The sequence below is a fragment of the Anthonomus grandis genome, chromosome 15, assembly GCF_022605725.1.
Source record: "Anthonomus grandis grandis chromosome 15, icAntGran1.3, whole genome shotgun sequence".
Lineage (NCBI taxonomy): Eukaryota > Metazoa > Arthropoda > Insecta > Coleoptera > Curculionidae > Anthonomus > Anthonomus grandis.
Genome location: NC_065560.1, coordinates 18,620,195 through 18,644,621, shown reverse-complemented (window position 1 = coordinate 18,644,621; position 24,427 = coordinate 18,620,195). Strand labels below are relative to the sequence as shown.

The window sequence follows — 24,427 nt, the reverse complement described above, 5'->3', positions numbered from 1 at the left end:
GGTAGCTCTACGGTAAGGCTTCTTGTGGGTAATTAAAAGAAATTCAATGTTTTTTCTAAGGACAGAAGTTGATTTTAAATAAAATTCCAGAGTACGCGCAACACAAATTTCAGGCTTATCATTAAAAAATGGAATGTTCAAAACCGGCTGATGTCTAGTAGATGAGGAAGTCTTAATTAATTCTGAAGTAAAAATGTTGTATTCCGTGCCAAATAACTTAATATCGCTCAGTTTAGTTTTTGATAGGGTCTGGACCATGTGAGGTAACCAAAGATATTAACACAGTCGTTTTATAAGTGAGTAATTTTAACGAAATTTTAAAACAATTTCAATTTCTTGGCTTCGGAATTGATCACTGGACTAGCTAACTGGGTGTAATTCTCTGGAATAAGAATTCTCGAGAATTTCTCTCTGGATTCTCTATGCCCTCAATTAAAAAACTTTGCCATCTAGACACTAAGGCCTCATCTAGGGGCGGCCCGAAATCACTGAATTTCGCAGGGTCAATTCCCAAGAGAGATTCCTTTGGGTCTGGCGCATCTGTAACCCCGCAAGGCTCATGCACTTCTGCTATTATCGTCTCTACCGACTCCCCCCCCTTGTTTTTCTTCATCAGAAGATGGCAAAATAATTATAGAATTAGTAATAAGTTTAATAGTAAACTTCCTACGTATTTGAGAAGGGGGTGATATATTTTCATCACATTTTATGTCACTTCCACCTGAAAGGAAATGTACAATAAATATTTTTAAATGAAATTATCGACTTTATCTTGACAATTTCCTTATTAAAACCAAGATATAGAACAGATAGTTACATAAATAACACATCATATGATATTGCTTCAAATAAATCCAAGGTTCCTAGGGCGCTCCATATCAACAATTCTTATTTCTCATGTGATGTGATGCATAAAAAATATCACATACATAGGATAGTTGCATAACTTCCTAAACTAGTTATGAAGTGCCTTCCACAAAAAAAATAGAATATACACAAATATATTGAAAAGGGAAAAAAAATAAATACCCATTTATTTACTTTTTTATTGCAAGTTATGTCACAGTCCCTTATGGAGAATGCTGACCATTGCTTATGCTTAACTTGCTTTTTTACTCATATAAATATCCACCATTTGTAATTTTAGTTAGTCAGTTGAAATTGTAGCTACGCTAAGTTTGTACGAAATAAATATTGTATTTTTTAAAAAGGCGTTTGGCATATTCGAATAGTTAACTGGCGCAGTCGGTAGTATTCGTGTAAAGTCGTTCTATCGTAGAAGTCTTTTAAAATCACGGATTCGAATCTACGGTTCGCTAAGTTCGACGGTACATCGGACTTTTAAGAACATTGTGAGCTGTATAAACTGTGATCTGGAAAGTGGTTAATCGTTAAGTGCTTTTTGGATTGCTGGGAAACTGCCACTACATAGGGCAATTTCGCAAGGATTGCTGCTTCGAGTAGGACTACATTGCCTCTGGAAGGATCATCCTTATAGGACCGAATATGACCAGAACAATAAGCCTAGGAATATTAATGTAAGTGCAATTTGAATTGGAAACTTGTTTTACTGTCAGAGCTTGATGATATAATCGAAGAATTAAATGTTTTAAAAATAAGTGAACCTTCAGCTGACTCAAGTACTAAAAATCAATTATTCAATCCTATTGAAAGTAATTTTAAATTAGAAATCGATAATTTAGTAGTAATTAGTGATAACAATTATTCTGCATCGACTTCTCAAGAAAATAAATTTCTTTCCAATAACGGTAATACAAAAGCATCAATAATGAGTCAATTCAAACCGGAATATCTTAATTGTGTTCCGACATTCGATGGAAATCCTAACGATTTACATCGCTATCTATCAACTTGTGAAAGTCTTATAACTAATTTTTATAGGGCATCAAACCCAGCTGATTTTCAAAATATCTTTTTGTTAAATTGCTTAATTGGAAAACTAACCGGACAAGCAAAAGTTATCATAAATATACAAAACGTTACAACTTGGGACGATTTGAAAGATACTTTAAGGCGTAACTTTGCGGATCAACGAGACGAAACATGTCTTAATAGGGATCTCGTCATGTTGAGACAAAACAATAATGAACAACCTAGCCAATTTTACGATAGAGTTCTTCATATTTTAAATCTTTTATGCTCTCATATTGATATAAACGAAAACAGCATTGAAGGAAAAAATACCAAAAAACAGTTATATAATGAACTAGCTTTAAAAACTTTTCTCTCTGGCCTAAAAGAACCCTTAGGGACAACTATTCGATGCATGAGACCTTTGAATTTAGCTCAAGCCTTACAATTCGTGACTCAAGAAAATAACACTCATTATTTTCAAAACAACATAAGACAAAATCCTCAAATTAAATCAAATAATACATCTCAATCCCAACAAAATAGAACGCAACCAAATTATAGTCAAAATAGACCCCAACCTTTTTCTTATTTTAATAATCATCAAACCCCAATGCCAAGGCCAAATATTTTTAGACCTCCATCTGGAAATCTTAACCTTTTCAGGCAAAATTATTTTGGGAATAATTTCCAACGAAACCCTGGAAATAGTTTTCAACGATTCCCTTTCCCGTCGTCTAAAATTTATCCCAGACCAAATCAGGTCAATGTATTTGGACCCAACCAAAATAAACCACTGCCTGCCCCTGAACCAATGAGCATTTGTTCTAGTGGCCCTAAGCCAATCCAACCACATAACAAAAATCAAAATATATTTCGAAATACAGGCAGCCAACCCAATTTCATCTTTGAGGAATTATATTCCACAGAAATGTATGATGATAACGAAAACGCTAACTATGTTGACCCGTATTATTCTCCAATGTGTTATTATAATGCATCTACGTACTACGACCAAGAACACGTATACGACAATCCTTATCAAGAATACCAAGTTACCGATGAGGCGACAAGTTCATATGAGACGGCCAACGAAACCACAGCTGATGATAGGAATACTGAAAATCATGACTTACAGGAATCAAATTTTCGCAAGCGAAGTCATCTCAGCAACGAGAAATAGTGATATCCTTGAACTCTACTAATTCGAATTCCAGCGAATTATCATATATAATTTTCCCGGAATAAGGTATAAAACTTTTAATCGATTCAGGATCAACAAAATCATTTTTAAATCCGGAAATTGCTTTTAAATTTTTTCCTGACCGAATTATCAATGACCCTTTTATCGTTAGCACAGTTTTTCAAAAATCCTCTCACAAATTTAGTACCACAGTACCGGCTTCAAAAATTTTTAAATTCAAAAAAGACTTAAAGTTTTATTTATTTAAGTTTCATAATGTTTTTGACGGTTTAATAGGATTAAAACAAGACCCAAGTTCAAAACTTTTACGCTGGCGTATTAAACTCGAAGAATACGACTACAACATCACTTATAAAAAAGGAAAAACTAACACCAATGCAGATGCTCTATCTCGTATCGAGTTACACGTTAAAGAAGGAGATTTTTCACTGAAAAAATATATAGAAGAATTTAACAAACAACTCGAAGAAGAAGGCACTGGTCTACCCTCAACGTCTAAGGAAAATAACACCAATAATGATAACGTAGATTTAGCCTCAGTGTTTGTTAACCCCGACGATGACATAAGGGAGATGCCTGATGAGCAACAGGAACCAGAACATGAACAGGAACCCGATGAAAATGACACCATACATACAAATCAAGAACAGGATCCAATTGTAGGTGTACCAATAATCGAAGGTCCTATTAATTATGGTGCAAACCAAATATATATATCCTTGGTAAATCATTCACCAACAAAACCAAGAATAACAATTCTTTTCGAAAAGAAAAGAAGAATTTTGGTTCAGATTAGTAAAAATAATTTTGAAAATGATATTTTAAAGTTTATTAAGGAAATAGTTGTTCCCAATAAACTTTATTATTTATATTTTGAAAATGACGATGTCTATGAACCTTTTTGCGAAGTTATCCGAAAAAATTTTAGATGGCCAAGTCTTCAATTTAAAAGATGTCTTAATAAGCTATTGGATGTCACTGATAAAAACAATATACCCGAAATTATTCAAAACTACCATGAAGGAAAAAGTAACCACAGAGGTATTGAAGAGACCGTAGAAAAAATTAAGGCAAAATATTATTGGCCAAATTTGAAAAATTCGGTACAAACTTTTATTAATGAATGCGAGCTTTGTATTAAAACAAAGTATGAACGTCATCCCATTAATATCGAAATGAATATAACCCCTACTGCTACCCGACCGTTTGAAATTATACATGTTGACACCTACACCCTAGAAAAAACAAAATTCTTAACAATCTTAGACAGTTTTTCCAAATACGCTCAAGCTTATATGCTTAAATCATTGGCGGCTAATGAAATAGCAGACTGAAATAGGAAATCTTATCCTTTTCCACCTCATTTCTTTCTTTTCACATCACGGTATACCCAAACAGGTTATTTCAGACAATGGAACCGAATTTAAAAATACAGTTAACACAGAACTTCTCCAATTACATAAAATAAAAATTCATTTTATTTCGCCTAATCACCCTCAATCTAATGGAGTAAGAGAAAGATTCCATTCCACTTTCTCCGAACATGTTAGACTTTTAAATGCCCAAGGATTTAAAAACTCAAGAATAGACCAAAAAATAAAATATGCTGTCTTAGCATATAATCACACCCTTCATTCAGTCACCAAACTTAAACCAATAGACATAATTAACAGACATATAACTTCAGATGACCCCTTTGATTTTAATCTTGATCACATTTTACTATCAGATTACATCAGTGAACATAAAGATAAATCAAAAATCCTATACGCGAAAATTAACGAAATTCTTATGAGAAATAAAGAACATGTTATAAAAAACATTAACCAGAAACGTGATAGCCCAGAGTTGTTTAAGCCCGAACAAAAGATTTTTATTAAAAAACATAGTCGGCAAAAACTTAGCGACAAATTCTCGGGAAAAGAACATATTGTTAACCTGGACGAAAACCGAAAAACTGTAGAGACAAATTCTCATAAAAAGATACATATGGACAATATTAAACGGCCTTTGAGAACCACGTACAGTTTCGACTAAAAAATGTAGATGTATATATATTTAAGTAGGTTCGTTAATTAATTTAAGTTTTCATTAGATTTATTTACTTTTTAATTTTTATAGTAATTTTTATATATTAAGCATACATTTACTTTATCGCAACCACAGGCTTAGGCTAAGAAAAAATTATTATTTGCAGTGCGACTCTGCATGCTACTATCGGATTACCTCAAGATCGGATTACCTTAAGCAAATTAGAAGACAATCCTGGAATTCTACCAATTAAATTAGGGCATGCTAAAATTCGCGATTTTGAATATAATTTAATTCATGTTTATGACCTTAATCCGATAATGTTGGAGATGAACAAATTGCATAGAAAATCAATAAATATCACTACACTTTTAATTAAACATCCTCAGTATCTGCCAGATAATTATGATTATCTTAAAATATTAGATTTAATTCAAAATAGAGTAGAGAATAAACTTAAAGAGCTTGTACCACATCCTAACAGAATGAAACGCGGGTTGATCAATATTGTGGGCTCAGCATTTAAGGTTATAACCGGTAACTTAGATGCAGCGGACGGTGAACGTTACGACCATCTTATCGATGAACTGCAAAAGAACGACAATAAATTGTCTCAAAGTGTAATGAACCAAAACTCCTTAATCCTTAGTGTTATAAAGAAATTTAACAACACAATTTTACAAATTGCTAAGCGAGAAGAAATGTTGGAATTTCGGATAAATCAAATAGCTGATGTTCTAAAAGATTTTGATCATACTCAGAATTCTAATAATATTAGAAACATTCTTGATGCTCTTGTTAATGTTTATGAATTTATAGATTCTACGTTACAAGACTTAGAAAACTCTATAACTTTTGCTAAACTTAAAACGATGCATCCTAGTATTATTAAAACCACAGATCTATTTAACGAATTAAAACAATTAGAACAACGAGTAGGTTCTAATCAACTACCAATAAAAATTGAACTTGAGAACATGCTCTTAATAGAAAAAATAATAAAAATAAGCTCTTACATTCTAAATAATAGAATTACATTTATCCTACATGTTCCCGTAACATTTAACGAAAATTTTGAGATATTTCACTTATATGCTGCCCCTGTCCTTGTACAGAGTCGGTTTAAGGTTATATTACCGCGAAATAAATATATAATAAAAAACAAATTGCATTACGCATATCAAAGCCAGGCTTGTCAAGAAGTCTCCACACAGCTGTTCCTCTGTGACAAATCTAATCTACAAGATGTTCAGGAATCTAGCCCTTGCGAAGTCCAACTGCTGTCCTATGTCAAAAGCACTTTTATATGTAGCCAGATACAAGTCGTTCTTAACCACATCATAATTAACCAGTTAGCTAGCTCAAACAACTGGTTATTTGTCTTACCAAAAGAAGCACTAGTTCTACTGAAATGCCAAGCACAAGAAGAAGAGGTTCAACTTATAGGATCCTATATGGTTAATATTCCGAACAACTGTTTGGCCAAGGTCAACGAACTTATCATTACTAACGATGATAAACCCACAAACTTCAGCCCACAACCACTACTGTTTCCAGATCTAAACAAGATCAATGAACCATTGCCACTACTAAACCTAAGTTTCACATCAACCGATGTAAAGCTAGATGAACTTCAGGAGTTGCAGAGCCAGATAGTTGCAATCGACCCTTCACTAGAATTCCCCAGAGTACCCGCTGTACCCTCATTTTGGACAATCCTTATCTACATCATGTTGGTAACTGGGATTAGCTACCTATGTTATGCCAAATTGAGAAAAAGATACTGTGCCCAGAAAGAATGCCAAGAGGACAACCAGCAGTCGATCCAGCTTCCTTAGCGGTAGAGATGTCACTAGGGGTGGAGGAGTTACGTCACAGTCCCTTATGGAGAATGCTGACCATTGCTTATGCTTAACTTGCTTTTTTACTCATATAAATATCCACCATTTGTAATTTTAGTTAGTCAGTTGAAATTGTAGCTACGCTAAGTTTGTACGAAATAAATATTGTATTTTTTAAAAAGGCGTTTGGCATATTCGAATAGTTAACTTGCATAAACAATAAATTGTCAATAAATTGAATTGTAGAACTGGTGGTAAGTCGATATTATTTGCATAAACAAATAATAAATAAATTTCCCTCTGTACTAATTATAAGATTAATACGATTAATCGGTCAAAAATATCTTCAACATCAGCATGACTCATGAAAGAAACAATAGCTATTAAGTATCTACTTACTCGAATCCCTTAAAAGTTTCTTTTTTTCAAAATTTCTTGAAGGGCAGCCAAAGTATCCTAAAGTCGTTTCACCTTTTTTTTTAAAGATTTTAATTCGGTTCTGCACTTCCTTTTACCCATTTTCAATTAAAACAAAAACTTCTTACAAACGTGACACATTCGACGCGCACTGAAAACGTATTGAGGATCAGTATGGAATGTATAGCCCGGTACGGGTCAGCAAAAAATTGTTTTTGCTTTGTTATCAGTGACATTTTCGCGCGGCAGGAACGTAACTACATGGTGGTCTATTAGAACGTGGTTGAGAAATATAATTTAAATTTATTACCTATTTCGCATATACAAGATAGCCAAATGATCTTTTTTACGGTTTGAACTTAATCAGAATTTAGAAAATATGATAACTAATAGCGTTTGCTATTGTTCCAATTTAATTTTAATTTAATTTTTAGATATAATTTGATTCACCCTATTTGATTTTTCAAAATATTTTGAAGTATTGTGGCTTAAAAAAATACTCATATCTCACTCTATTACGGTTATCTATTATTCAAATGTAATTTAAATTTGATATTTCGGTTATACAAGATGACCCAAATGATTTTTTTTAAATTTTGGACATAACCAGGGTTAAGAAAATAGAACAATTAATCCCTATAGGATTGTCCGATTTGACTCCAATTTAATTTTTGAAGTTGATTTGATGTACAAAATTATTTAAAAAATTTTTCTGATCTATTTATTTAAAAAAAAAGTCATATCTCACTCTGTTACTGTTATCTATTATTCGACTAATTTAAATTTAGTATTTCGCATATACAAGATAGCCAAATAATCTTTTTTACGGTTTAAACGTAATCAGAATTAAGAAAATACGATAACTAATAGCGTTTGCTATTCTTCCGATTTAATTTAAATTTAATTTGTTTAATGATATATGATTTTTAAAAATATTTTGATGTACCTATTGTGTTTTAAAAAATAGTCGTATCTCACTCTATTACAGTTATCTATCATTCGAATATATTTTAAAACTGGTATTTAGGTTATACAAGATGACTCGAATAATATTTTTTAAGTTTTGGACATAACCAGGGTAGAGAATAGAAAATAGAATAAATCCCCTATAACATTGTTTGATTTGACTCTAATTTAATTTTTAGATATAATTTGTTTAACCCTATATGATTTTTAAAAATATTTTGAAGTATTGTATTTTAAAAAAAATAGTCATATCGACTTCCGCGTCATCCTTCACCCAGTCAACACGTGGTCGTTCATTTTCCTTTCCTATCCTTCAGATTCCTTTCCTAACCCCTTTCCTACCCCTTGCCGTTTTCTATAACGTGCATTTAAGTATTAAATTTTGTGCAAGTTATCGATTCGGGGGGTACATACCCGACGGTTTTCCCGAATCTCCAAATCGTGCTGGCAGATTGCCTAGTAGCAGAGCCAATAACCTAGCAAGCAAGCAAGCAGCAAATAGTCATATCTCACTCTATTACTGTTATCTATTACTCGAATTGAATCTAAATTTAGGATTTTGCTTATACAAGATAGCCAAATGATCTTTTTTTACGGTTTGAACTTAACCAGAATAGAGAAAATACGATAACTAATTGAGATTGCTACTCTTCCGATTTAATTTTAATTTACTTTTTAGATATAATTTGGTTAACCCTAAATGATTTTTAAAAATATTTTGAAGTATTGTGTTTTAAAAAAATAGTCATATCTCGCTCTATTACTGTTAGCTATTATTCGAATTTAATTTAAATTTAGTATTTTTCATATACAAGATAGCCAAATGATCTTTTTTACATTTTGAACTTAACCAGAATTAAGAAAATACGATATCTGATGGCGTTAGCTATTGTTCCGATTTAATTTAAATTTAATTTTTAGATATAATTTGTTTAACCCTAAATGATTTTTAAAAATATTTTGATGTATTATGTTTTAAAAAAATGGTCATATCTCTCTCTATTACTGTTAGCCATTATTCGAATTTAATTTAAATTTTGTATTTTTCATATACAAGATAGCCAAATGATCTTTTTTACTGTTTGAACTTAACCAGAATTAAGAAAATACGATAACTGATAGCGTTAGCTATTCTTCCGACTTAATTTTAATTTAATTTTTAGATATAAATTGTTTAACCCTAAATGATTTTTAAAAATATTTTGATGCATTGTGTTTTAAAAAAATAGTCATATCTCACTCTATTACAGCTATCTATTATTCGAATATATTTTAAAATTGGTATTTAGGTTATACAAGATGACTCCAATGATATTTTTTAAGTTTTGTACATAACCAGGGTTAAGCAAATAGAACAATAAATCCCCTATAGCATTGTTTGATTTGACTCTAATCTAATTTTTCAAGTTCATTTGATGTACTGTAAATTATTTAAAAAAATTTTCTGATGTATTTTTTTTTAAAAAAATAGTCATATCTCTCTCTATTACTGTTATCTATTATACGAATTTAATTTATATTTAGTATTTTACATATACAAGATAGCCAAATCATCTTTTTTACGGTTTGAACTTAACCAGAATTAAGAAAATACGATAACTTATAGCGATTGCTTTTCTTCCGATTTAATTTTAATTTAATTTTTGGATATAATTTGTTTAACACTAAATGATTTTTAAAAATATTTTAATGCATTGTGTTTTAAAAAAATAGTTATATCTCACTCTATTACAGTTATCTATAATTCGAATATAATTTAAAATTGGTATTCAGGTTATACAAGATGACTCGATTATTATATTTTAAGTTTTGGACATAACCAGGGTTAAGAAAATAAAACAATAAATCCCCTATAGCGTTGTTCGATTTGACTCTAATTTATTTTTTGAAGTTCAATCGATGTACTGTAAATTATTTTAAAATTTTTTCTGATGTATTGTTTTTTAAAAAAATAGTCATATCTCACTCTATTACAGTTATCTATTATACGAATTTAATTTATATTTAGTATTTTGCATATACAAGATAGCCAAATCATCTTTTTTACGGTTTGAACTTAACCAGAATTACGAAAATACGATAACTGATAGCGTTAGATATTGTTCCGATTTAGTTTTAATTTCATTTTTAGATATAATTTGTTTAACCCTAAATGATTTTTAAAAATATTTTGATTCATTGAGTTTTAAAAAAATAGTCATACCTCACTCTATTACAGCTACCTATTATTCGAATTTAATTTAAAGTTGGTATTTAGGTTATAAAAGATGACTCCAATGATATTTTTTAAGTTTTGTACATAACCAGGGTTAAGCAAATAGAACAATAAATCCCCTATAGCATTGTTTGATTTGACTCTAATTTAATTTTTCAAGTTCATTTGATGTACTGTAAATTATTTTAAAAATTTCTCTGATGTATTGTTTTTAAAAAAAATAGTCATATCTCACTCTATTACTGTTATCTATAAATCGAATTTAATTTAAAATTAGGATTTCGCATATACAAAATAGACAAATGATCTTTTTTACAGTTTGAACATAACCAGAATTAAGAAAATACGATAACTGATAGCGTTAGATATTGTTCCGATTTAGTTTTCATTTCATTTTTAGATATAATTCGTTTAACCCTAAATGATTTTTAAAAATATTTTGATGCATTGTGTTTTAAAAAAATAGTTATATCTCACTCTATTACAGCTATCTATTATTCGAATATATTTTGAAATTGGTATTTAGGTTATACAAATATTTAGGTTATACAAATTACTCGAATGATCCTTTTTAAGTTTAGGATATAACCAGAATTACGAAAATACGATAGCTGATAGCGTTGGATATTGTTCCGAGTTAATTTTAATTTCATTTTTAGATAAAATTTGTTTAACCCTAAATGATTTTTTAAAATATTTTGATGTATTGTGTTCTAAAAAAATAGTCATATCTCACTCTATTACAGCTATCTATTATTCGAATATAATTTAAAATTGGTATTTAGGTTATACAAGATAACTCGATTAATATTTTTTAAGTTTTGGACATAACCAGGGTTAAGAAAATAGAACAATAAATCCCCAATAGCATTGTTCGATTTGACTCCAATTTAATTTTAGAAGTTCATTTGATGTACTGTAAATTATTTTAAAAATTTTTCTGATGTATTATTTAAAAAAAAAATAGTCATATCTTACTCTATTACTGTTATCTATTATACGAATTTAATTTATATTTAGTATTTTGCATACACAAGATAGCCAAATCATCTTTTTTACGGTTTGAACTTAACCAGAATTAAGAAAATACGATAACTTATAGCGTTTGCTATTCTTCCGATTTAATTTTAATTTAATTTTCGATATAATTTGTTTAACCCAAAATGATTTTTAAAAATATATTTATGCATTGTGTTTTAAAAAAATAGTTATATCTCACTCTATTACAGCTGTCTATTATTCGAATATATTTTAAAATTGGTATTTAGGTTATACAAGATGACTTGAATGATCCTTTTTAAGTTTTGGATATAACCAGAATTACGAAAATACGATAACTGATAGCGTTAGCTATTGTTCCGACTTAATTTTAATTTCATTTTTAGATATAATTTGTTTAACACTGAATGATTTTTAAAAATATTTTGATGCATTGAGTTTCAAAAAAATAGTCATACCTCACTCTATTACAGCTATCTATTATTCGAATTTAATTTAAACTTGGTATTTAGGTTATACAAGATGACTCCAATGATATTTTTTTAGTTTTGTACATAACCAGGGTTAAGCAAATAGAACAATAAATCCCCTATAGCATTGTTTGATTTGACTCTAATTTAATTTTTCAAGTTCATTTGATGTACTGTAAATTATTTTAAAAATTTCTTTGATGTATTGTTCTTAAAAAAAATAGTCATATCTCACTCTATTACTGTTATCTATTATACGAATTTAATTTATATTTAGTATTTTGCATACACAAGATAGCCAAATCATCTTTTTTAGGGTTTGAACTTAACCAGAATTAAGAAAATACGATAACTTATAAAATTTGCTTTTCTTCCGATTTAATTTTAATTTAATTTTTAGATATAATTTATTTAACCCTAAATGATTTTTAAAAATATTTTGATGCATTGTGTTTTAAAAAAATAGTTATATCTCACTCTATTACAGCTATCTATTATTCGAATATATTTTAAAATTGGTATTTAGGTTATACAAGATGACTCGAATGATCCTTTTTAAGTTTCGGATATAACCAGAATTACGAAAATACGATAACTGATAGCGTTACCTATTGTTCCGACTTAATTTTAATTTCATTTTTATCTAAAAATCATTTAGGGTTAAATTATATCTATAATTTAACCCTAAATGATTTTTAAAAATATTTTGATGCATTGAGTTTCAAAAAAAAAGTCATAGCTCACTCTATTACAGCTATCTATTATTCGAATTTAATTTAAACTTGGTATTTAGGTTATACAAGATGACTCCAATGATATTTTTTAAGTTTTGTATATAACCAGGGTTAAGCAAATAGAACAATAAATCCCCTATAGCCTTGTTTAATTTGACTCTAATTTAATTTTTCAAGTTCATTTGATGTACTGTAAATTAATTTAAAAATTTCTCTGATGTATTGTTTTTAAAAAAAAAAAGTCATATCTCACTCTATTACTGTTATCTATTATACGAATTTAATTTATATTTAGTATTTTGCATACTCAAGATAGCCAAATCATCTTTTTTACGGTTTGAACTTAACCAGAATTAAGAAAATACGGTAACTGATAGGGTTTGCTTTTCTTCCGATTTAATTTTAATTTAATTTTTAGACATAATTTGTTTAACGTGATATGATTTTTAAAAATATTTTGAAGTATTGTGTTTCAAAAAAATACTCATATCTCACTATATTACTGTTATCTATGAATCGAATTTAATTTAGAATTAGGAGTTCGCATATACAAGATAGACAAATGATCTTTTTTACAGTTTGAACATAACCAGAATTAAGAAAATACGATAACTGATAGCGTTAGATATTGTTCCGATTTAGTTTTATTTTCATTTTTAGATATAATTTATTTAACCCTAAATGATTTTTAAAAATATTTTGATGCATTGTGTTTTAAAAAAATAGTTATATCTCACTCTATTACAGCTATCTATTATTCGAATATATTTTAAATTTGGTATTTAGGTTATACAAGATGACTTGAATGATCCTTTTTAAGTTTTGGATATAACCAGAATTACGAAAATACGATAACTGATAGCGTTAGCTATTGTTCCGAATTAATTTTAATTTAATTTTTAGATATAATTTGTTTAACGCTATATGATTTTTAAAAATATTTTGAAGTATTGTGTTTTAAAAAAATAGTTATATCTCACTCTATTACAGCTATCTATTATTCGAATATAATTTAAAATTTGTTTTTAGGTTATACAAGATGACTCGATTAATAGTTTTTAAGTTTTGGACATAACCAGGGTTAAGAAAATAGAACAATAAATCCCCAATAGCATTGTTCGATTTGACTCCAATTTATTTTTGAAGTTCATTTGATGTACTGTAAATTATTTTAAAAATTTTTCTGATGTATTATTTAAAAAAAAAATAGTCATATCTTACTATATTACTGTTATCTATTATACGAATTTATTTTATATTTAGTATTTTGCATACACAAGATAGCCAAATCATCTTTTTTACGGTTTGAACTTAACCAGAATTAAGAAAATACGATAACTTATAGGGTTTGCTTTTCTTCCGATTTAATTTTAATTTAATTTTTAGATATAATTTGTTTAACGCGATATGATTTTTAAAAATATTTTGAAGTATTGTGTTTTATCTATGAATCGAATTTAATTTAAAATTAGGATTTCGCATATACAAGATAGACAAATGATCTTTTTTACAGTTTGAACATAACCAGAATTAAGAAAATACGATAACTGATAGCGTTAGATATTGTTTCGATTTAGTTTTAATTTCATTTTTAGATATAATTTATTTAACCCTTAACGATTTTTTAAAATATTTTGATGCATTGTGTTAAAAAAAATAGTTATATCTCACTCTATTACAGCTATCTATTATTCGAATATATTTTAAAATTGGTATTTTGGTTATACAAGATGACTTGAATGATCCTTTTTAAGTTTTGGATATAACCAGAATTACGAAAATACGATAACTGATAGCGTTAGCTATTGTTCCGACTTAATTTTAATTTCATTTTTAGATATAATTTGTTTAACCCTAAATGATTTTTAAAAATATTTTGATGCATTGAGTTTAAAAAAAATAGTCATACCTCACTCTATTACAGCTATCTATTATTCGAATTTATTTTAAACTTGGTATTTAGGTTATACAAGATGACTCCAATGATATTTTTTAAGTTTTGTACATAACCAGTGTTAAGCAAATAGAACAATAAATCCCCTATAGCATTGTTTGATTTGACTCTAATTTGATTTTTCAAGTTCATTTAATGTACTGTAAATTATTTTAAAAATATCTCTGATGTATTGTTTTTAAAAAAAATAGTCATATCTCACTCTATTACTGTTATCTATTATACGACTTTAATTTATATTTAGTATTTTGCATACACAAGATAGCCAAATCATCTTTTTTACGGTTTGAACTTAACCAGAATTAAGAAAATACGATAACTTATAGGGTTTGCTTTTCTACCGATTTAATTTTAATTTAATTTTTAGATATAATTTGTTTAACGCGATATGATTTTTAAAAATATTTTGAAGTATTGTGTTTTAAAAAAATACTCATATCTCACTATATTACTGCTATCTATGAATCGAATTTAATTTAAAATTAGGATTTCGCATATACAAGATAGACAAATGATCTTTTTTGCAGTTTGAACATAACCAGAATTAAGAAAATACGATAACTGATAGCGTTAGCTATTGTTCCGATTTAATTTTAATTTAATTTTTAGATATAATTTGTTTAACGCTATATGATTTTTTAAAATATTTTGAATTATTGTGTTTTAAAAAAATACTCATATTAGTCTGATAGATAACAGTACTCTATTACTGTTATCTATGAATCGAATTTAATTTAAAATTAGGATTTTGCATATACAAGATAGACAAATGATCGTTTTTACAGTTTGAACCTAACCAGAATTAAGAAAATACGATAACTGATAGGGTTTGCTTTTCTTCCGATTTAATTTTAATTTAATTTTTAGATATAATTTGTTTAACGTGATATGATTTTTAAAAATATTTTGAAGTATTGTGTTTCAAAAAAATACTCATATCTCACTATATTACTGTTATCTATGAATCGAATTTAATTTAGAATTAGGAGTTCGCATATACAAGATAGACAAATGATCTTTTTTACAGTTTGAACATAACCAGAATTAAGAAAATACGATAACTGATAGCGTTAGATATTGTTCCGATTTAGTTTTAATTTCATTTTTAGATATAATTTATTTAACCCTAAATGATTTTTAAAAATATTTTGATGCGTTGTGTTTTAAAAAAATAGTTATATCTCACTCTATTACAGCTATCTATTATTCGAATATATTTTAAATTTGGTATTTAGGTTATACAAGATGACTTGAATGATCCTTTTTAAGTTTTGGATATAACCAGAATTACGAAAATACGATAACTGATAGCGTTAGCTATTGTTCCGATTTAATTTTAATTTAATTTTTAGATATAATTTGTTTAACGCTATATGATTTTTAAAAATATTTTGAAGTATTGTGTTTTAAAAAAATACTCATATTAGTCTAATAGATAACAGTACTCTATTACTGTTATCTCTTATTCGAATATAATTTAAAATTAGTATTTCGCATATACAAGATAAAGAAGTGATGTTTTTTACAGTTTGAACATAACCAGAATTAAGAAAATACGATAACTGATAGCGTTAGCTATTGTTCCGATTTAATTTTAATTTAATTTTTAGATATAATTTGTTTAACGCTATATGATTTTTAAAAATATTTTGAATTATTGTGTTTTAAAAAAATACTCATATTAGTCTAAGAGATAACAGTACTCTATTACTGTTATCTCTTATTCGAATATAATTTAAAATTAGTATTTCGCATATACAAGATAGACAAATGATCTTTTTTACAGTTTGAACATAACCAGAATTAAGAAAATACGATAACTGATAGCGTTGGATATTGTTCCGACTTAATTTTAATTTCATTTTTAGATAAAATTTGTTTAACCCTAAATGATTTTTAAAAATATTTTTAATGTATTGTGTTCTAAAGAAATAGTCATATCTCACTCTATTAAAGCTATCTATTATTCGAATATAATTTAAAATTGGTATTTATGTTATACAATATGACTCGAATGGTCCTTTTTAAGTTTTGGATATAACCAGAATTAAGAAAATACGATAACTGATAGCGTTGGATATTGTTCCGAGTTAATTTTAATTTCATTTTTAGATATAATTTGTTTAACCCTAAATGATTTTTAAAAATATTTTGATGCATTGAGTTTTAAAAAAATAGTCATACCTTACTCTATTACAGCTATCTATTATTCGAATTTAATTTAAAGTTGGTATTTAGGTTATACAAGATGACTCCAATGATATTTTTTAAGTTTTGTACATAACCAGTGTTAAGCAAATAGAACAATAAACCCCCTATAGCATTGTTTGATTTGACTCTAATTTAATTTTTCATTCATTTAATTTATTATATGTACTGTAACATTCATTCATTTAATGTACTGTAATTTATTTTTAAAATATCTCCGATGTATTGTTTTTAAAAAAAATAGTCATATCTCACTCTATTACTGTTATCTATTATAAGAATTTAATTTATATTTAGTATTTTGCATACACAAGATAGCCAAATCATCTTTTTTACGGTTTGAACTTAACCAGAATTAAGAAAATACGATAACTTATAGGGTTTGCTTTTCTACCGAAAAAAATATTTTGATATCTTTAGATTTAATTTTAATTTAATTTTTAGATATAATTTGTTTAACGCTATATGATTTTTAAAAATATTTTGAATTATTGTGTTTTAAAAAAATACTCATATTAGTCTAAGAGATGACAGTACTCTATTACTGTTATCTCTTATTCGAATATAATTTAAAATTAGTATTTCGCATATACAAGATAGACAAATGATTTTTTTTACAGTTTGAACATAACCAGAATTAAGAAAATACGATAACTGATAGCGTTGGATATTGTTCCGAGTTAATTTTAATTTCATTTTTAGATAAAATTTGTTTAACCCTAAATGATTTTTAAAAATATTTTGATGTATTGTGTTCTAAAGAAATAGTCATATCTCACTCTATTAAAGCTATCTATTATTCGAATTTAATTTAAAGTTGGTATTTAGGTTATACAAGATGACTCCAATGATATTTTTTAAGTTTTATACATAACCAGTGTTAAGCAAATAGAACAATAAATCCCCTATAGCATTGTTTGATTTGACTCTAATTTAATTTTTCATTCATTTAATTTATTATATGTACTGTAACATTCATTCATTTAATGGACTGTAAATTATTTTAAAAATATCTCCGATGTATTGTTTTTAAAAAAAATAGTCATATCTCACTCTATTACTGTTATCTATTATAAGAATTTAATTTATATTTAGTATTTTGCATACACAAGATAGCCAAATCATCTTTTTTACGGTTTGAACTTAACCAGAATTAAGAAAATACGATAACTTATAGGGTTGGATATTGTTCCGAGTTAATTTTAATTTCATTTTTAGATATAATTTATTTAACCCTAAATGATTTTTAAAAATATTTTGATGCGTTGTGTTTTAAAAAAATAGTTATATCTCACTCTATTACAGCTATCTATTATTCGAATATATTTTAAATTTGGTATTTAGGTTATACAAGATGACTTGAATGATCCTTTTTAAGTTTTGGATATAACCAGAATTACGAAAATACGATAACTGATAGCGTTAGCTATTGTTCCGATTTAATTTTAATTTAATTTTTAGATATAATTTGTTTAACGCTATATGATTTTTAAAAATATTTTGAAGTATTGTGTTTTAAAAAAATACTCATATTAGTCTAATAGATAACAGTACTCTATTACTGTTATCTCTTATTCGAATATAATTTAAAATTAGTATTTCGCATATACAAGATAAAGAAGTGATGTTTTTTACAGTTTGAACATAACCAGAATTAAGAAAATACGATAACTGATAGCGTTAGCTATTGTTCCGATTTAATTTTAATTTAATTTTTAGATATAATTTGTTTAACGCTATATGATTTTTAAAAATATTTTGAATTATTGTGTTTTAAAAAAATACTCATATTAGTCTAAGAGATAACAGTACTCTATTACTGTTATCTCTTATTCGAATATAATTTAAAATTAGTATTTCGCATATACAAGATAGACAAATGATCTTTTTTACAGTTTGAACATAACCAGAATTAAGAAAATACGATAACTGATAGCGTTGGATATTGTTCCGACTTAATTTTAATTTCATTTTTAGATAAAATTTGTTTAACCCTAAATGATTTTTAAAAATATTTTTAATGTATTGTGTTCTAAAGAAATAGTCATATCTCACTCTATTAAAGCTATCTATTATTCGAATATAATTTAAAATTGGTATTTATGTTATACAATATGACTCGAATGGTCCTTTTTAAGTTTTGGATATAACCAGAATTAAGAAAATACGATAACTGATAGCGTTGGATATTGTTCCGAGTTAATTTTAATTTCATTTTTAGATATAATTTGTTTAACCCTAAATGATTTTTAAAAATATTTTGATGCATTGAGTTTTAAAAAAATAGTCATACCTTACTCTATTACAGCTATCTATTATTCGAATTTAATTTAAAGTTGGTATTTAGGTTATACAAGATGACTCCAATGATATTTTTTAAGTTTTGTACATAACCAGTGTTAAGCAAATAGAACAATAAACCCCCTATAGCATTGTTTGATTTGACTCTAATTTAATTTTTCATTCATTTAATTTATTATATGTACTGTAACATTCATTCATTTAATGTACTGTAATTTATTTTTAAAATATCTCCGATGTATTGTTTTTAAAAAAAATAGTCATATCTCACTCTATTACTGTTATCTATTATAAGAATTTAATTTATATTTAGTATTTTGCATACACAAGATAGCCAAATCATCTTTTTTACGGTTTGAACTTAACCAGAATTAAGAAAATACGATAACTTATAGGGTTTGCTTTTCTACCGAAAAAAATATTTTGATATCTTTAGATTTAATTTTAATTTAATTTTTAGATATAATTTGTTTAACGCTATATGATTTCTAAAAATATTTTGAATTATTGTGTTTTAAAAAAATACTCATATTAGTCTAAGAGATGACAGTACTCTATTACTGTTATCTCTTATTCGAATATAATTTAAAATTAGTATTTCGCATATACAAGATAGACAAATGATTTTTTTTACAGTTTGAACATAACCAGAATTAAGAAAATACGATAACTGATAGCGTTGGATATTGTTCCGAGTTAATTTTAATTTCATTTTTAGATAAAATTTGTTTAACCCTAAATGATTTTTAAAAATATTTTGATGTATTGTGTTCTAAAGAAATAGTCATATCTCACTCTATTAAAGCTATCTATTATTCGAATTTAATTTAAAGTTGGTATTTAGGTTATACAAGATGACTCCAATGATATTTTTTAAGTTTTATACATAACCAGTGTTAAGCAAATAGAACAATAAATCCCCTATAGCATTGTTTGATTTGACTCTAATTTAATTTTTCATTCATTTAATTTATTATATGTACTGTAACATTCATTCATTTAATGGACTGTAAATTATTTTAAAAATATCTCCGATGTATTGTTTTTAAAAAAAATAGTCATATCTCACTCTATTACTTTTATCTATTATAAGAATTTAATTTATATTTAGTATTTTGCATACACAAGATAGCCAAATCATCTTTTTTACGGTTTGAACTTAACCAGAATTAAGAAAATACGATAACTTATAGGGTTGGATATTGTTCCGAGTTAATTTTAATTTCATTTTTAGATATAATTTGTTTAACCCTAAATTATTTTTAAAAATATTTTGATGCATTGTGTTTTAAAAAAATAGTTATATCTCACTCTATTACAGCTATCTATTATTCGAATTTAATTTAAACTTGGTATTTATGTTATACAAGATGACTCGAATGGTCCTTTTTAAGTTTTGGATATAACCAGAATTAAGAAAATACGATAACTGATAGCGTTGGATATTGTTCCGAGTTAATTTTAATTTCATTTTTAGATAAAATTTGTTTAACCCTAAATGATTTTTAAAAATATTTTGATGTGTTCTAAAAAAATAGTCATATCTCACTCTATTACAGCTATCTATTATTCGAATATAATTTAAAATTGGTATTTAGGTTATACAAGATGACTCGATTAATATTTTTTAAGTTTTGGACATAACCAGGCTTAAGAAAATAGAACAATAAATCCCCAATAGCATTGTTCGATTTGACTCCAATTTAATTTCTGAAGTTCATTTGATGTACTGTAAATTATTTAAAAAAATTTTCTGATGTATTATTTAAAAAAAAATAGTCATATCTTACTCTATTACTGTTACCTATTGTACGAATTTAATTTATATTTAGTATTTTTCATACACAAGATAGCCAAATCATCTTTTTTACGGTTTGAACTTAACCAGAATTAAGAAAATATGATAATTTATAGCGTTTGCTTTTCTTCCGATTTAATTTTAATTTAATTTTTAGATATAATTTGTTTAACGCGATATGATTTTTAAAAATATTTTGAAGTATTGTGTTTCAAAAAAATTCTCATATCTCACTATATTACTGTTATCTATGAATCGAATTTAATTTAAAATTAGGATTTCGCATATACAAGATAGACAAATGATCTTTTTTACAGTTTGAACATAACCAGAATTAAGAAAATACGATAACTGATAGCGTTAGATATTGTTCCGATTTAGTTTTAATTTCATTTTTAGATATAATTTGTTTAACCCTAAATGATTTTTAAAAATATTTTGATGCATTGAGTTTTAAAAAAATAGTCATACCTCACTCTATTACAGCTATCTATTATTCGAATTTAATTTTAAAGTTGGTATTTAGGTTATACAAGATCACTCCAATGATATTTTTTAAGTTTTGTACATAACCAGTGTTAAGCAAATAGAACAATAAATCCCCTATAGCATTGTTTGATTTGACTCTAATTTAATTTTTCAAGTTCATTTAATGTACTGTAAATTATTTTAAAAATATCTCTGATGTATTGTTTTTAAAAAAAATAGTCATATCTCACTCTTTACTAGTATCTATTATTCGAATTTAATTTATATTTAGTATTTTGCATACACAAGATAGCCAAATCATCTTTTTTACGGTTTGAACTTAACCAGAATTAAGAAAACACGATAACTTATAGGGTTTGCTTTTCTACCGATTTAATTTTAATTTAATTTTTAGATATAATTTGTTTAACGCGATATGATTTTTAAAAATATTTTGAAGTATTGTGTTTCGAAAAAATACCCATATCTCACTATATTACTGTTATCTATGAATCGAATTTAATTTAAAATTAGGATTTCGCATATACAAGATAGACAAATGATCTTTTTTACAGTTTGAACTTAACCAGAAATAAGAAAATACGATAATTTATAGCGTTTGCTTTTCTTCCGATTTAATTTTAATTTAATTTTTAGATATAATTTGTTTAACGCGATATGATTTTTAAAAATATTTTGAAGTATTGTGTTTCAAAAAAATACCCATATCTCACTGTATTACTGTTATCTATGAATCGAATTTAATTTAAAATTAGGATTTCGCATATACAAGATAGACAAATGATCTTTTTTACAGTTTGAACATAACCAGAATTAAGAAAATACGATAACTGATAGCGTTAGATATTGTTCCGATTTAGTTTTAATTTCATTTTTAGATATAATTTGTTTAACCCTAAATGATTTTTAAAAATATTTTGATGCATTGTGTTTTAAAAAAATAGTTATATCTCACTCTATTACAGCTATCTATTATTCGAATATATTTTAAAATTGGTATTTAGGTTATACAAGATGACTCCAATGATATTTTTCAAGTTTTGTACATAACCAGGGTTAAGTACATAGAACAATAAATCCCCTATAGCATTGTTTGATTTGACTCTAATTTAATTTTTCAAGTTCATTTGATGTACTGTAAATTATTTTGAAAATTTTTCTGATGTATTATTTAAAAAAAGATAGTCATATCTTACTCTATTACTGTTATCTATTATACTACAGCTATCTATTATTCGAATTTAATTTAAACTTGGTATTTAGGTTATACAAGATGACTCCAATGATATTTTTCAAGTTTTGTACATAACCAGGGTTAAGTACATAGAACAATAAATCCCCTATAGCTTTTGACTTTTTTTGACTAGATTTGACTCTAATTTAATTTTTCAAGTTCATTTGATGTACTGTAAATTATTTTAAAAATTTCTCTGATGTATTGTTTTAAAAAAAAATAGTCATATCTCACTCTATTACTGTTATCTATTATACGAATTTAATTTATATTTAGTATTTTGCATACACAAGATAGCCAAATCATCTTTTTTACGGTTTGAACTTAACCAGAATTAAGAAAATACGATAACTTATAGGATTTGCTTTTCTTCCGATTTAATTTTAATTTAATTTTTAGATACAATTTGTTCAACGCGATATGATTTTTAAAAATATTTTGAAGTATTGTGTTTCAAAAAAATACTCATATCTCACTCTATTACAGCTATCTATTATTCGAATATAATTTAAAATTGGTACTTGGTTATACAAGATGACTCGATTAATATTTTTTAAGTTTTGGACATAACCAGGGTTATGAAAATAGAACAATAAATCCCCAATAGCATTGTTCGATTGCACTCCAATTTAATTTTTGAAGTTCATTTGATGTACTGTAAATTATTTAAAAAATTTTTCTGATCTTTTTTACAGTTTGAACATAACCAGAATTAAGAAAATTCGATAACTGATAGCGTTAGATATTGTTCCGATTTAGTTTTAATTTAATTTTTAGATATAATTTATTTAACCCTAAATGATTTTTAAAAATATTTTGGTGCATTGAGTTTTAAAAAAATAATTATATCTCACTCTATTACAGCTATCTATTCGAATATATTTTAAAATTGGTATTTAGGTTATACAAGATGACTCGAATAATCCTTTTTAAGTTTTGGATATAACCAGAATTACAAAAATACGATAACTGATAGCGTTAGCTATTGTTCCGACTTAATTTTAATTTCACTTTTAGATATAATTTGTTTAACCCTAAATGATTTTTAAAAATATTTTGATGCATTGAGTTTCAAAAAAATACTCATATCTCACTCTATTACAGCTATCTATTATTCGAATATAATTTAAAATTGGTATTTAGGTTATACAAGATGACTCGATTAATATTTTTTAAGTTTTGGACATAACCAGGGTTATGAAAATAGAACAATAAATCCCCAGTAGCATTGTTCGATTGCACTCCAATTTAATTTTTGAAGTTCATTTGATGTACTGTAAATTATTTTAAAAATTTCTCTGATGTATTGTTTTTAAAAAAAATAGTCATATCTCACTCTATTACTGTTATCTATTATACGAATTTAATTTATATTTAGTATTTTGCATACACAAGATAGCCAAATCATCTTTTTTACGGTTTGAACTTAACCAGAATTAAGAAAATACGATAACTGATAGCGTTGGATATTGTTCCGAGTTAATTTTAATTTCATTTTTAGTTAAAATTTGTTTAACCCTAAATGATTTTTAAAAATATTTTGATGTATTGTGTTCTAAAGAAATAGTCATATCTCACTCTATTAAAGCTATCTATTATTCGAATATAATTTAAAATTGGTATTTATGTTATACAAGTTGACTCGAATTGTCCTTTTTAAGTTTTGGATATAACCAGAATTAAGAAAATACGAT

The 24,427-nt window shown here is 26.5% G+C and overlaps 1 protein-coding gene across 2 annotated transcripts in view; it reads right to left on the bottom strand.

Moving 5' to 3' along the window:
* Positions 1 to 7,525, bottom strand: part of LOC126745272 (uncharacterized) — a 32,723-nt gene extending 25,198 nt beyond the window's left edge. For both annotated transcript variants that reach the window (XM_050453037.1, XM_050453036.1), the window contains exon 1: positions 7,348 to 7,525. The gene's annotated coding sequence lies outside the window, so the exon portion shown is untranslated. The remainder of the gene's footprint in view (positions 1 to 7,347) is intronic.
* Between the last annotated feature and the right edge of the window lie 16,902 nt (positions 7,526 to 24,427).